Below are 12,409 nucleotides of genomic sequence, written 5' to 3'. Positions count from 1 at the left end.
AAGATGAAGCTGATGAAACAGCAGGAGATGACTGGTTTTCATTCCTGTTGTCATGGATAACAGCTTGGCTGGTAAATTCCTTGAAAATACTCTAAGAAATACTAGTGTTGGTATTTCTAGGATTTTGGGGCCGATTCATGGAACAAATGTGTGCCAAATTTTGTGGCACTAGGTGGCGCAGCGTGAAAAAGCATGCGATTCATGGAAGGCCCTGTGCGTGTTTTCCCCGGGATGTGCGTGAAATCCGCGGGTGGTGCACACGGGCGCACACGTCATTGCAACATCCAGAATACTGTGCGTGACGCGCACAGTGAAAGAGCACAACGTCAGCGCACACACCAAAAAGGGGGCAGAACACGGGGCAGAACACGCGGAATGGGGAACAATGCGTGAAAAAGAAGGCGTAACTGGGGAAGTACTGCAGGGAAATACACGGAACGCCCACATGCACGCGGACAACATGTATTCATGGAATCGAATACGGGAAACCCGCGCATGCCAAAAGATGTGCACAGGCGTAAATACGTCTGCCACACGAAAGCAGGCGGAAGCGTCCCCGCGCAGACAACAACAAACAAGTATATACAGATACGATGCATGCCCCATTTGTCGCAGCACTGATCATGGGACACCGCAGGAGGAGGAGAATAGCCAGGCCCTGCTTTTTTTTGCCCAGAACCAGCCTTTTTGGGTTGCCTGATGACCAGGTCTATGGCAGGTATAGGTTTCCACCTCGTATCATCATAGACCTGGTCACTGAGTGGGAGGATTACCTCACAATACCCACCTTGTGCTCCCAAGCATTGAGCCCCATGGAAAAGGTGCTCAATGTCCTGCATTTTTTGGCCACTGGGTCATTTCAGCGGACAACTGCCATAGTTGGGGGCGTCTCACAGGCCACACAGTCACGCTGCCTACACCAGGTGTTGGCACTCATGACTGCGCGCCCCTCAGTCCACAGGCACATATACATGCCCAGAACACCCGCAGAAAGGCAGGCCGTGGTCCTGGACTTTTACAGGGTGCACACATCCCCAAAGTGCTCGGTGCCAAAGATTGCACCCATGTGGCCCTATGTCCACCTAGGGCCACTGAGCCACTGAGCACATCCCATTCCATCAACGTACAGGTTGTATGCGATCCAAGGGAATCATCACCTCTGTCTATGAAAACTACCATGGGTCTACCCATGACAGTTTCATATACAAAATGTCTGCCCTGAGCTGGGACCTGGAAGCTGGGAAGCATGGCGACACATGGCTCATTGGTAAGTACACATGTCTGTGCACATGCATGCATGTCACACACAGACAAATACACCAACCCAACTAATGACAACCATCCTCACCTCCCCAGGGAACAGTGCATACCCTCTGAGCAACCCCATGATGATGCATTGGAACCCCACCACACCACCCCAGGTAAGATACAACACTGCCCATATTGCAACCAGCGGCAAAGTGGAGCGCACATTCAGAGTGCTCAAGTCACACTTCCACTCCCTTGACCGCTCTTGTAGGCAGCTACTATATGCACCCCCAGTAGTGTGCAGGATCATTGTGGCAGCATGTTTCCTGCACAATGTTGCAACACAGCAGGGCATACCGGTGGACATGGTGGTGCCCCCACATCCCCAACCACAGGCACAGGTGCTGCCCATGGGAGGGGAAAGGGCACATGGCGAGGCAGCCCGGACCCAGCTTGGGGCCACATTTGTCACCTAAACTCCCACCCCTGCAGAGTGCACACAGGACTGGCACATACCAGGTGACAATCGATGATGACAATGAGACAGTCAACTGTCACAACCCTACCACCCTGAGAATGTTGCCACGGAAGTGCTACATTGTGTGCATCCCTAGCTACTTAAACGTACTTAAACATAACCAATCCTATGTAATCAAAAGGAACACACGCAAGGTGTACATCACACCACCCCCCTGCAAAAGAGGCCATGACAATCAGTGGTATGTCACCCAAACCCTCCCAACCCACATCAACCTTGTCTGCCACCACATGGCATGCAACAGCAAAAGATCAAACCAAAAGCCCCACACATGACCAATTAGATACAAAGTGACATGTGATAAATGGAAACAGGCTTGAGACAATCACACCTGACATGGAATCAGGTCAAATGACTGACCAACAACCCCCCTCCCTTCAACATACAAAGTCATATACAAATGCATCCCACCAGCGGTACCATCAACAAAAGATAGAATGCCTGTTAGCATGCACATTGTCCAAGCCAAATCCGCAAATCCCTAACCCGTATGCTGTGTGTGTCTCCTGCAACACTCCGCTCAGCACACAGCACAGTGAGCAGCTATTCTGTTGGGGATACACCTTGAGCATCATATAAAAAGGACAAACAACAAAAATAACCCATTGACGCATGTACATGATCCCCAAATGGTAAGTGATCATGTGCTCCAAGGACACAGCATGCCAGAGAAGGCATGGAAGGGTAGTTGTATGTGTGGTGGAGCATTGTGTAAGTGTGTGTGTCAGTAGGAACATGCACGCAATACATGCATGTGAAATCAAGTGACCCTCAGTGTCCTGTACACATCACATGTGAACATTGCCCATGTGTACACCCCAGTATGTCAAACCACAACAATCCCCTGACACCTGAAAAGTAAAGCCAACACAGAAACAGCCATTGACCAGCAGAACACATAATGTACATAGTACCCCACCATGAGAATGTCATGGAGTGAACAAACAATGTAGCCCAAGCACACGGTCCGACAAAAAAAGGCCCTCCCTCATTTACTCATCACCATGACCTTCAGACGAACTGTATCTGGGATCGGTTGCCTTCTTCCTCCTAGTCTACCTGGCTTCAGGATCCCCCCACCCCTTGGTTTCTTTGTTCTACCCTGCGTGGAAATAGGGTCAAGTTGTCATGATCTCTGCTTCCAAAAGGTCAGGGTTTTCCCAACTCCCTTGGAAGCAGATTCATAACCCAGGTTCCGAGTGCCAACCAGTCCCAATTGGGACCTTTTGGACCCAGTCCTGGCGCCAGCGGCACCAGGCTCATAAATATGCCCAGTCCCAGCGCTGGAAGCGCCGGGCTCGTAATACTTGGGTGGACTTACCTGCAGCAGACCATGCTGCTTACTTGCCTGCCAGTTGAGCCTCTGATCCTCTTCTGTTTGGAACTACTTTTCCTGTTGGGTGGGGCAGGAGCCACTCCCTAGGTTCAGAACACTGGAACTCTTCTGGAAAGCAGGAACTCTTTTCTTACCTAGGCGTGGCTGTGGAAGGAGACACCTAAGCACTACAGGAGGCTATTTAAACCACACCCGATGGATGAATCTTGCTTTGCATTATTCTGCATCCTCTGCAGCAGAACGCTCATCGTGTCTTCTGCATCTGATCCTGGGCCTAAGGAAAAAGGCTTACCATCCTGAATCCAGTCTTCAGCAACACCTATAAAGACAAGAAAGAACAGGTTAGCATTATGGTCTTCAGTGACAGCTCTTCACTTACCTGGGCCATCGGCTGTCACCAACGCCTCGCGCTGCATTCTGAAAGACAAAGGCTTACCTACTCTTCGTGCGCTCCGGAGGTCTTCACACTGCATTCCGGCATCTGAAAGACAAAAGCTTACCAACTCTTCGCACGCTCCGGAGGCCTTCGGCGCTGCATCCCGCATCTGAAAGACAAAACAAGGTGCATTTAAAGACATTGGGGAACTTTAATACTCACGTGCCATTACTCCTTTCCACATCTAACCCAGTGGGTATTCCGGCACCCTGCAGCCGCTCCGAACTTGTACCTGCAAAATAAAAAGACAGTTAGAGCGCATCGTGAAGCAGGCAACAAGCGCTTACTTACGTGCTTCCAGGCGCTTCTATTCATCACACGGGCTCCATCTTCAACTCACTTCAGCCCGTCATCCACCATCGCCGGAACCCTGCAAAACAAGAGACATCATTACTAAAGACTTTAAAGACATTAGAATTACTCGAAACTTACCGTTCGTGCAGTAAACGACGGACAGCAGTCCTCTGAAGTCAAGAGGCCTGCTCCCCTTATCCAGTGAAGAAACTGGTTACAGCACCCTGCCCCGAGGCAGATGGAGAGCACGGCGTTCACTTACCTAAGGTGAGAGCGTTAACCTTCGGGGTTCTACAGGAGAAGAGAAAGGGAAGAAGAGAGAGACATTCAATAACCCAGTTCATTAATCCCATATTTTCTATCTGCAGACATCTTACCCTTCGAGTCAAACATACAGTGCACAGAGGTCCAGCCCAAAGAGCCAGCCGTGTGTTACACATCACCTTTGAAGATACGGTATACGCCAAGTCAAGACCGGCGCCTCTACGGGAATCAGGTGAGCGTTACAGAATGCAAAGCCTACCACAAAACTCCCGTCCAGGCGCTATGGAAACCTCGGATACCGACCAACTAGCCCAGTTACTTGGGGAACTAAGGGCAGAAGTGCATGCAGCCCGTCAGGAAACGAACGCTCTAAGAAGGGAACTGATTATTTCCAAGGAGCGAACAGATGATCTCGCTAGACAATTGCTACAGTCACAAGCCGGACAGACCCCGTTACCCGCATCTGGGGGAAATCTTCCTTCTACATCCTCTATGAATCCAGTGCAGATCAACCTACCTGGGAATGTACCTCTGGCTCCGCCCGAACGATTTTCTGGTGACCCAAAGAGGTTTGCAGTATTTATCAATCAGTGCCGGTTGCATTGCTTATGCCGGCCAGCAGCCTTTCCAACTGATCAAGCTAAAGTAGCTTTCGTGCTTTCGTACCTTAGTGGCAATGCGGCAGACTGGTCGATCCCTCTAGTAAATCAAGATGATCTGGTCCTCCATGATTTTCAAGCTTTTCAGCTCAGTATGGAAAAACTGTTCGCAAGACATTCACAGGGGCAGGCCTTGGACAATGAGCTTCTTTCGTTGCGACAAGGTAATCAAGACCTTTTGGCTTATATTGCGTCTTTCAACAGACTGATAGTGGAAACTCAATGGCCTGAGGACAAAAGGATTACGCAGTTTTATAGAGGTCTACGTGGAGAGCTCAAAGATGTGTTAGCCCAAGTAGTGAATCCCCCACAAGATTGTTCGGACTATATAGACTTAGTCGTTCAAATAGATCACAGACTGCAGAACAGGAAGGCCGATCGTTCCAAGTTTGATGCTCGAGTATTTTCCAAACCGCCAACTCCTTCCAAAGGAGTAGACTGAAGAGAGAGAACTCGTCAAAATCAATAAAGGCCTATCAAGACATTCCAGATGAGCATAAACTGTTCAGTAAGAAAGCAATGATAATGACATCTATATTTATGCCAGGACTCCAGACTGCAGTGAATGCCAAGTGGTTGCACATCACTCGATGGGAGCTGCTGCAGACTATCAATGCAACAATAAAAGGATTTAATGCAATCAGAGAAGAATTGAGAGTTATTAGGCTGATGACCTTCCAGAATAGATATGTCCTGGACTTAATTACAGCAATGGAAGGAGGTGTGTGCGCCAAGGTCGGGCCTTCTTGCTGTACATTCATACCATCTCATGATGCAGAGAATAGAGCCCTGACAGAAGCAATAACTATGCTGACGACCCTGCACATAAAAATGGAAGATGAAGCTGATGAAACAGCAGGAGATGACTGGTTTTCATTCCTGTTGTCATGGATAACAGCTTGGCTGGTAAATTCCTTGAAAATACTCTAAGAAATACTAGTGTTGGTATTTCTAGGATTTTGGGGCCGATTCATGGAACAAATGTGTGCCAAATTTTGTGGCACTAGGTGGCGCAGCGTGAAAAAGCATGCGATTCATGGAAGGCCCTGTGCGTGTTTTCCCCGGGATGTGCGTGAAATCCGCGGGTGGTGCACATGGGCGCACATGTCATTGCAACATCCAGAATATTTTCCAAACCGCCAACTCCTTCCAAAGGAGTAGACTCCGGGGAACCCATGCAAGTAGGGGGTCTGAAAGGTCCTCTAACACAAAAGGAGCGGGAAAGGAGAAAACAGTTGCAATTATGCCTCTATTGCGGAAACTCAGGGCATTTTCTTCGAGACTGTCCGGTGAAACCTGCTAAGAAGGCAGTAGGAGCTGCAGTTACCAAAGTTACAAACTCTGAGCAGGGAAACGACCTCGCCCGACAAGAATAGAGGTCCTCTTGCCGAGCGTGAAAACCAGTTCCGCGACCTCGCATTTCGTGATACCTATGGTCCTCATTAGCCCTGATAATCCGAATCGATTACATGCAATTGAAGCTTACGTCGACAGCGGTGCCATCGGCAATTATGTGGATCATGAAATGGTTTTGAGGATGAATCTAACTCTTTGTCCCAAGGCTGTAAAGGACGTCATTACTACGGTGGATGGTACGGAGATAGCCTCCGGGCCAGTAATGCATACCACTCAAGAAGTGATGCTAATAAGTCAAGATGGACACCATGAGAAGATCGTGTTCGATGTGATCAAGGCCCCTCAGTTTCAGATTATTCTAGGAATACCTTGGTTAGAGAAACACAATCCTCTGATCGATTGGCGAGCAAGAACGGTCCAGTTTCCAGAATGTGTCTCTACTTGTCACCCTCCACCTGGTGTTGCACTGGCAGCAATTTCTTCAGAGACTCCCCAGTTACCTCCCGAATACCTAGAATACCAAGATGTTTTCCGGAAGGATCAGGCTAACTCTCTACCTCCTCATAGGTCTTATGACTGCCAGATAGACCTGATACCTGGATCTACTCCTCCTTGTAGTAGAATTTATGCCCTCACCGAGCCTGAGAACCTTCACCTTCGACAATACCTGGATCAATACCTGGCAAATGGGTTTATTCGTCCTTCCAAGTCCCCTGCTTCTTCAGCTTTGTTCTTCGTTCCAAAAAAGGAAGGAGACCTTAGAACTTGTATAGATTATCGCTCCCTGAACCAGATCACCGTTAAGAATAGATATCCGTTACCTTTGATCCCTGAACTCCTGGACCAAGTCAGAAAAGCATGCATATATACAAAGCTGGATCTTAGAGGAGCTTACCACTTGGTACGAGTAAAAGAGGGCGATGAATGGAAGACGGCCTTCCGCACCAAGTATGGGCTATTTGAATATCAGGTCATGCCCTTCGGACTTTGCAATGCCCCGGCCGCCTTTCAATATTTTATGAACGATGTCCTCAGAGAGCTCATAGATGTGTGTGTTGTTGTTTACATTGACGACATCCTCGTTTATTCTTCATCGGAATCTGAACATCGGAAACACGTGAAAATGGTCCTCGAAAGATTGCGTCAACACAAACTTTTCACTAAATTGGAAAAATGTGTTTTCAACGTGACTGAAGTTGAATTCTTGGGATTCATATTATCACCTGGCGGAGTGCGTATGGATTCAAAGAAGGTCGATGCAGTTCTCAAATGGCCATCACCATCCTCCGTAAAAGGTGTGCAAAGCATGTTAGGCTTCGCTAACTTTTACCGCAGGTTTATCCCCGAATTCTCTCGAATAGTCCAGCCCATCACTGCCTTGTTAAAGAAAAACTAACGTTTTGAATGGTCTACCGAGGCGGAACAAGCTTTCCAGGATTTGAAGACTAAATTTATCTCTGCACCAATCTTAAAACACCCTCGCCCCGAACTCCCCTACATCGTGGAAACTGATGCTTCAAGCCTTGCCATGGGGGCAGTTCTATCACAAAAGGACCCGGTAACCAATCAGTTGCATCCCGTGGCATTTTGGTCCCGCAAATTCTCGCCTCCTGAAATCAATTACATGATTACTGACAAGGAACTTCTGGCTATCAAGTCTGCCTTTAAGGCTTGGCGGCATTATCTGCTGGGGGCCCGACACACCGTTACTGTGATTACGGATCACCGAAACCTGCAATATTTGAAAACCGCAAAAGCCCAATCCTCTGGACAACTCCGTTGGGCATTATTCTTTGCCGAGTTTGACTTCATAATTACCTATCGACCTGGTACAAAAAAACGGTAAAGCTGATGCCCTTTCTCGGATGGGAGTGGAAGAACACTTGATCAACCCTAAACCTGTACCAATCATTCCCGAACAAAGAATTCTAGGTGTAATCGCCACACAATACATAGAGGAAGTTAAGGATAAAGCCAGGCAACTTGCAACTCCAGCAGACATACAGAATTGGCATCTGCAAGGTAAGGACTTTGCAGTAAAGGACAACTTATTGTATTTCCAAGAACGATTATACCTACCCAGCACAGATTTACAGAAAGAAGTAATCTCTTGTTATCACGATTCTTTAATGGAAGGACATCCCGGTATAGCCAAGACCTCAGAAAAGATCAAGCGCTACTTCTGGTGGCCGTCTTGGAAAAAAGATATCAGAGACTTTATAATGTCCTGTGGAGTATGCGCCCAAAACAAGAGTCAAAAGGAAAGACCAGCAGGCCTCTTACGCCCTATTGACATCCCACCTCGCCCTTGGCATACGCTTTCTATGGACTTCATCACCGATCTACCTCCATGCTCCGGATACAATACGATTCTAGTAATCGTGGACTTATTCTCCAAGATGGCGCATTTCATTCCGCTCAAAGGCTTGCCAACAGCAGCAACTCTGGCCCGAGAATTTCTCGAAAACATCGTCCGACTGCACGGTTTTCCTTCGGTTCTAATTTCGGATCGAGGTAGTCAATTTATTTCTCATTTTTGGCGAAGTTGCTGTCGGTCGGCTCAAATTGATGTGAGACTATCGACCAGTCACCACCCTCAGACCGACGGACAAACCGAGAGGACCAATCAAACTCTGGAACAGTATTTACGCTGCATGCTGCAACAAACTGAAAAAACTTGGAAAGACATCCTTTGGATAGCCGAATATGCCTACAATAACTCTGTCCATTCGGGAACTGGGAAAACCCCGTTTTTTCTTTTGTACGGCAGTCACCCTCGAACCTCGGAGTTGGATCCCCTCCAAGATCTTGAAACGCCAGCAGTAGACTACCTGCATTCTACAATCACCCAAGCCTTTAAGGAAGCTGTTTCTCACCTTCAAAGGGCTAAAGAACAATACAAGAAAGGAGCAGATCAACATCGGAAGGAAGCCCCTCAATATCGAGTAGGGGATCAAGTCTGGTTATCCACCAAATATCTACCTCTAAAAGGGCCACGCACATTCAACCCAAGATACCTTGGTCCCTATTCCATCACTACCATAGTAAACCCAGTAGCGGTCAAGTTGGACTTGCCCCCGCACATGAAGATACATCCGGTCTTCCACGTCTCTCTATTAAAACCCGTGCAACCTCAAACCCGACTAACTAAATCTCCAAAACCTATCTTAGTTGATGGGGAACTCGAGTTTGAAGTCAAAAGCATTCTGGACTCCAAGATCTCCAAATCTAACCTATTTTACCTAATTGACTGGAAAGGCTACGGCCCCCAAGAGAGATCCTGGGAACCTGCTGAATATGTCCACGCTCCTCGCCTAATCAAAAGATTTCACCGAACATTTCCTGACAAGCCAAAACCCCCGGAGAAGCCCGGTTTGGGAGGGGCCTTGAGGGGGGGTACTGTCATGATCTCTGCTTCCAAAAGGTCAGGGTTTTCCCAACTCCCTTGGAAGCAGATTCATAACCCAGGTTCCGAGTGCCAACCAGTCCCAATTGGGACCTTTTGGACCCAGTCCTGGCGCCAGTGGCACCAGGCTCATAAATATGCCCAGTCCCAGCGCTGGAAGCGCCGGGCTCCTAATGCTTGGGTGGACATAACTGCAGCAGACCATGCTGCTTACTTGCCTGCCAGTTGAGCCTCTGATCCTCTTCTGTTTGGAACTACTTTTCCTGTTGGGTGGGGCAGGAGCCACTCCCTAGGTTCAGAACACTGGAACTCTTCTGGAAAGCAGGAACTCTTTTCTTACCTAGGCGTGGCTGTGGAAGGAGACACCTAAGCACTACAGGAGGCTATTTAAACCACACCCAATGGATGAATCTTGCTTTGCATTATTCTGCATCCTCTGCAGCAGAACGCTCATCGTGTCTTCTGCATCTGATCCTGGGCCTAAGGAAAAAGGCTTACCATCCTGAATCCAGTCTTCAGCAACACCTATAAAGACAAGAAAGAACAGGTTAGCATTACGGTCTTCAGTGACAGCTCTTCACTTACCTGGGCCATCGGCTGTCACCAACGCCTCGCGCTGCATTCTGAAAGACAAAAGCTTACCAACTCTTCGCACGCTCCGGAGGCCTTCGGCGCTGCATCCCGCATCTGAAAGACAAAACAAGGTGCGTTTAAAGACATTGGGGAACTTTAATACTCACGTGCCATTACTCCTTTCCACATATAACCCAGTGGGTATTCCGGCACCCTGCAGCCGCTCCGAACTTGTACCTGCAAAATAAAAAGACAGTTAGAGCGCATCGTGAAGCAGGCAACAAGCGCTTACTTACGTGCTTCCAGGCGCTTCTATTCATCACACGGGCTCCATCTTCAACTCACTTCAGCCCGTCATCCACCATCGCCGGAATCCTGCAAAACAAGAGACATCATTACTAAAGACTTTAAAGACATTAGAATTACTCGAAATTTACCGTTCGTGCAGTAAACGACGGACAGCAGTCCTCTGAAGTCAAGAGGCCTGCTCCCTTTATCCAGTGAAGAAACTGGTTACAGCACCCTGCCCCGAGGCAGATGGAGAGCACGGCGTTCACTTACCTAAGGTGATAGCGTTAACCTTCGGGGTTCTACAGGAGAAGAGAAAGGGAAGAAGAGAGAGACATTCAATAACCCAGTTCATTAATCCCATATTTTCTATCTGCAGACATCTTACCCTTCGAGTCAAACATACAGTGCACAGAGGTCCAGCCCAAAGAGCCAGCCGTGTGTTACACATCACCTTTGAAGATACGGTATACGCCCAGTCAAGACCGGCGCCTCTACGGTAATCAGGTGAGCGTTACACAAGTACCCTCAGAGGCCACCTTGACTGGTAAAAATACCAGATCGCAGAGAACTCCAAGGAGCCAAACCCCCAAACCAGGGAAAAAGCCTGTAGCCCACAAAAAACTCAGGAAGAGTCTCCAGTAGATGACTTGAAGGTGCTGAATATGGCCAAGCACATGTCCAAGCAGAATGATAGAAGAACTACCAAGGTAGCACAGTTGAACAATGGATCAACAGGATGGGTAGCATTTTCAGTACACAATAATCAATGAGGATGCAACAACTGATGGGTAGTGTCACAGCTCTGGTCTCCAGGCACAGGAGTGGCACAAATTAACCACCCCCTATGCAGTCTGGGTGCCTGCAAGGTCAAACTTACACAGGCCTCAGAAACACCGGTGTGGAAAGAGGGTCAGAGATCTGTTGGTTGGATAGGCATCAGTATTCAGGATAACCGGAAAGAGGGTCAGGAGAGGGGAGGTGGATGGGCAAGGGAAAATAGGCAAAAGACAAAATCCTACTATTGACAATTACACATACTCAATCAGAGAAACCATGTTCCTCATGCACATAGTACAAAATGGCTCAAAGCCGAGACAAAGAGAGACTTATCTCTGGGTTGAGTGCTGGCCTCCTGCCTGCGCACTCTCAGGTCTGGTAACAGGAGCAGTTCAATGCTGCAAAGAGAGTGTGAGTTACTATTCTGTGTGTGTTTTCCCCACACACAACACCATTCATGACTCAAACTTAGTGACTCCTCCCCAAACAAGCACTCTTGTCTGCTGCTTCGTTCGTATACTTTTGCTTGCCCCCGTGATGGTTCATACACTGTTAATGCGTTAAGGCAGCCACACGTGGCCCCACAGTAAATGGAAGACCATGTGGTAAGAATCACACATGATAGAATGGTCCTTGGGTGAGCTGCTAGACGCGTGTTGCGAGGTGCGACTTCAGTACAAGTTGCGTTCTGCCAACCGTGGATTTCTATAGGTAGCGCATGTGGCAATTTGCTTATGCTAATGATATGCACCACACTCGAGTTTGTGCGGTGCTGGGTCCCCCCCCCTTGCACTGTATTAGTTTGTGTCTAGAAACGCTACTGCGCTAATAACTTAGCTTCTATGGAGCAGGATGGACTCGAGGATATGGTCGACGCCCCCTGCGTGTACCCCTGACAACGGGGAAAGCTTCTTTGCACTTTGTCCTCAGCGTGGCTTAGCTGTAATGTGCGCATCTTCCCCAACGCCTGGCCAACCTCCCCAGCACTTGCACAATTTAGCTTGCATGTGTGAGGGGCCTGGAGGAAGGTCGGCTGGGGCATGGCCCCTCGTGCTGCTCACCTTGCTTGTAGCTCCTGGAAACATGTCTGCTTCTGTCGGACGTCTGAGCACAAGCCCTGTGCTTCTGCTTGGGCGCGCATGTGCACGTATGCCCCACCCAACGTGGGAAGGGTTTAGTAGTTCTTGGACTGGTGTCTGCTGGCAAAGGTAGTCTGGATGCTACTTGTCCT

The sequence above is a fragment of the Ambystoma mexicanum genome, chromosome 1p (assembly GCF_040938575.1).
Source record: "Ambystoma mexicanum isolate Mex_15411 chromosome 1p, UKY_AmexF1_1, whole genome shotgun sequence".
In the NCBI taxonomy this organism is placed as follows: domain Eukaryota; kingdom Metazoa; phylum Chordata; class Amphibia; order Caudata; family Ambystomatidae; genus Ambystoma; species Ambystoma mexicanum.
This window is presented reverse-complemented; position numbering follows the sequence as displayed.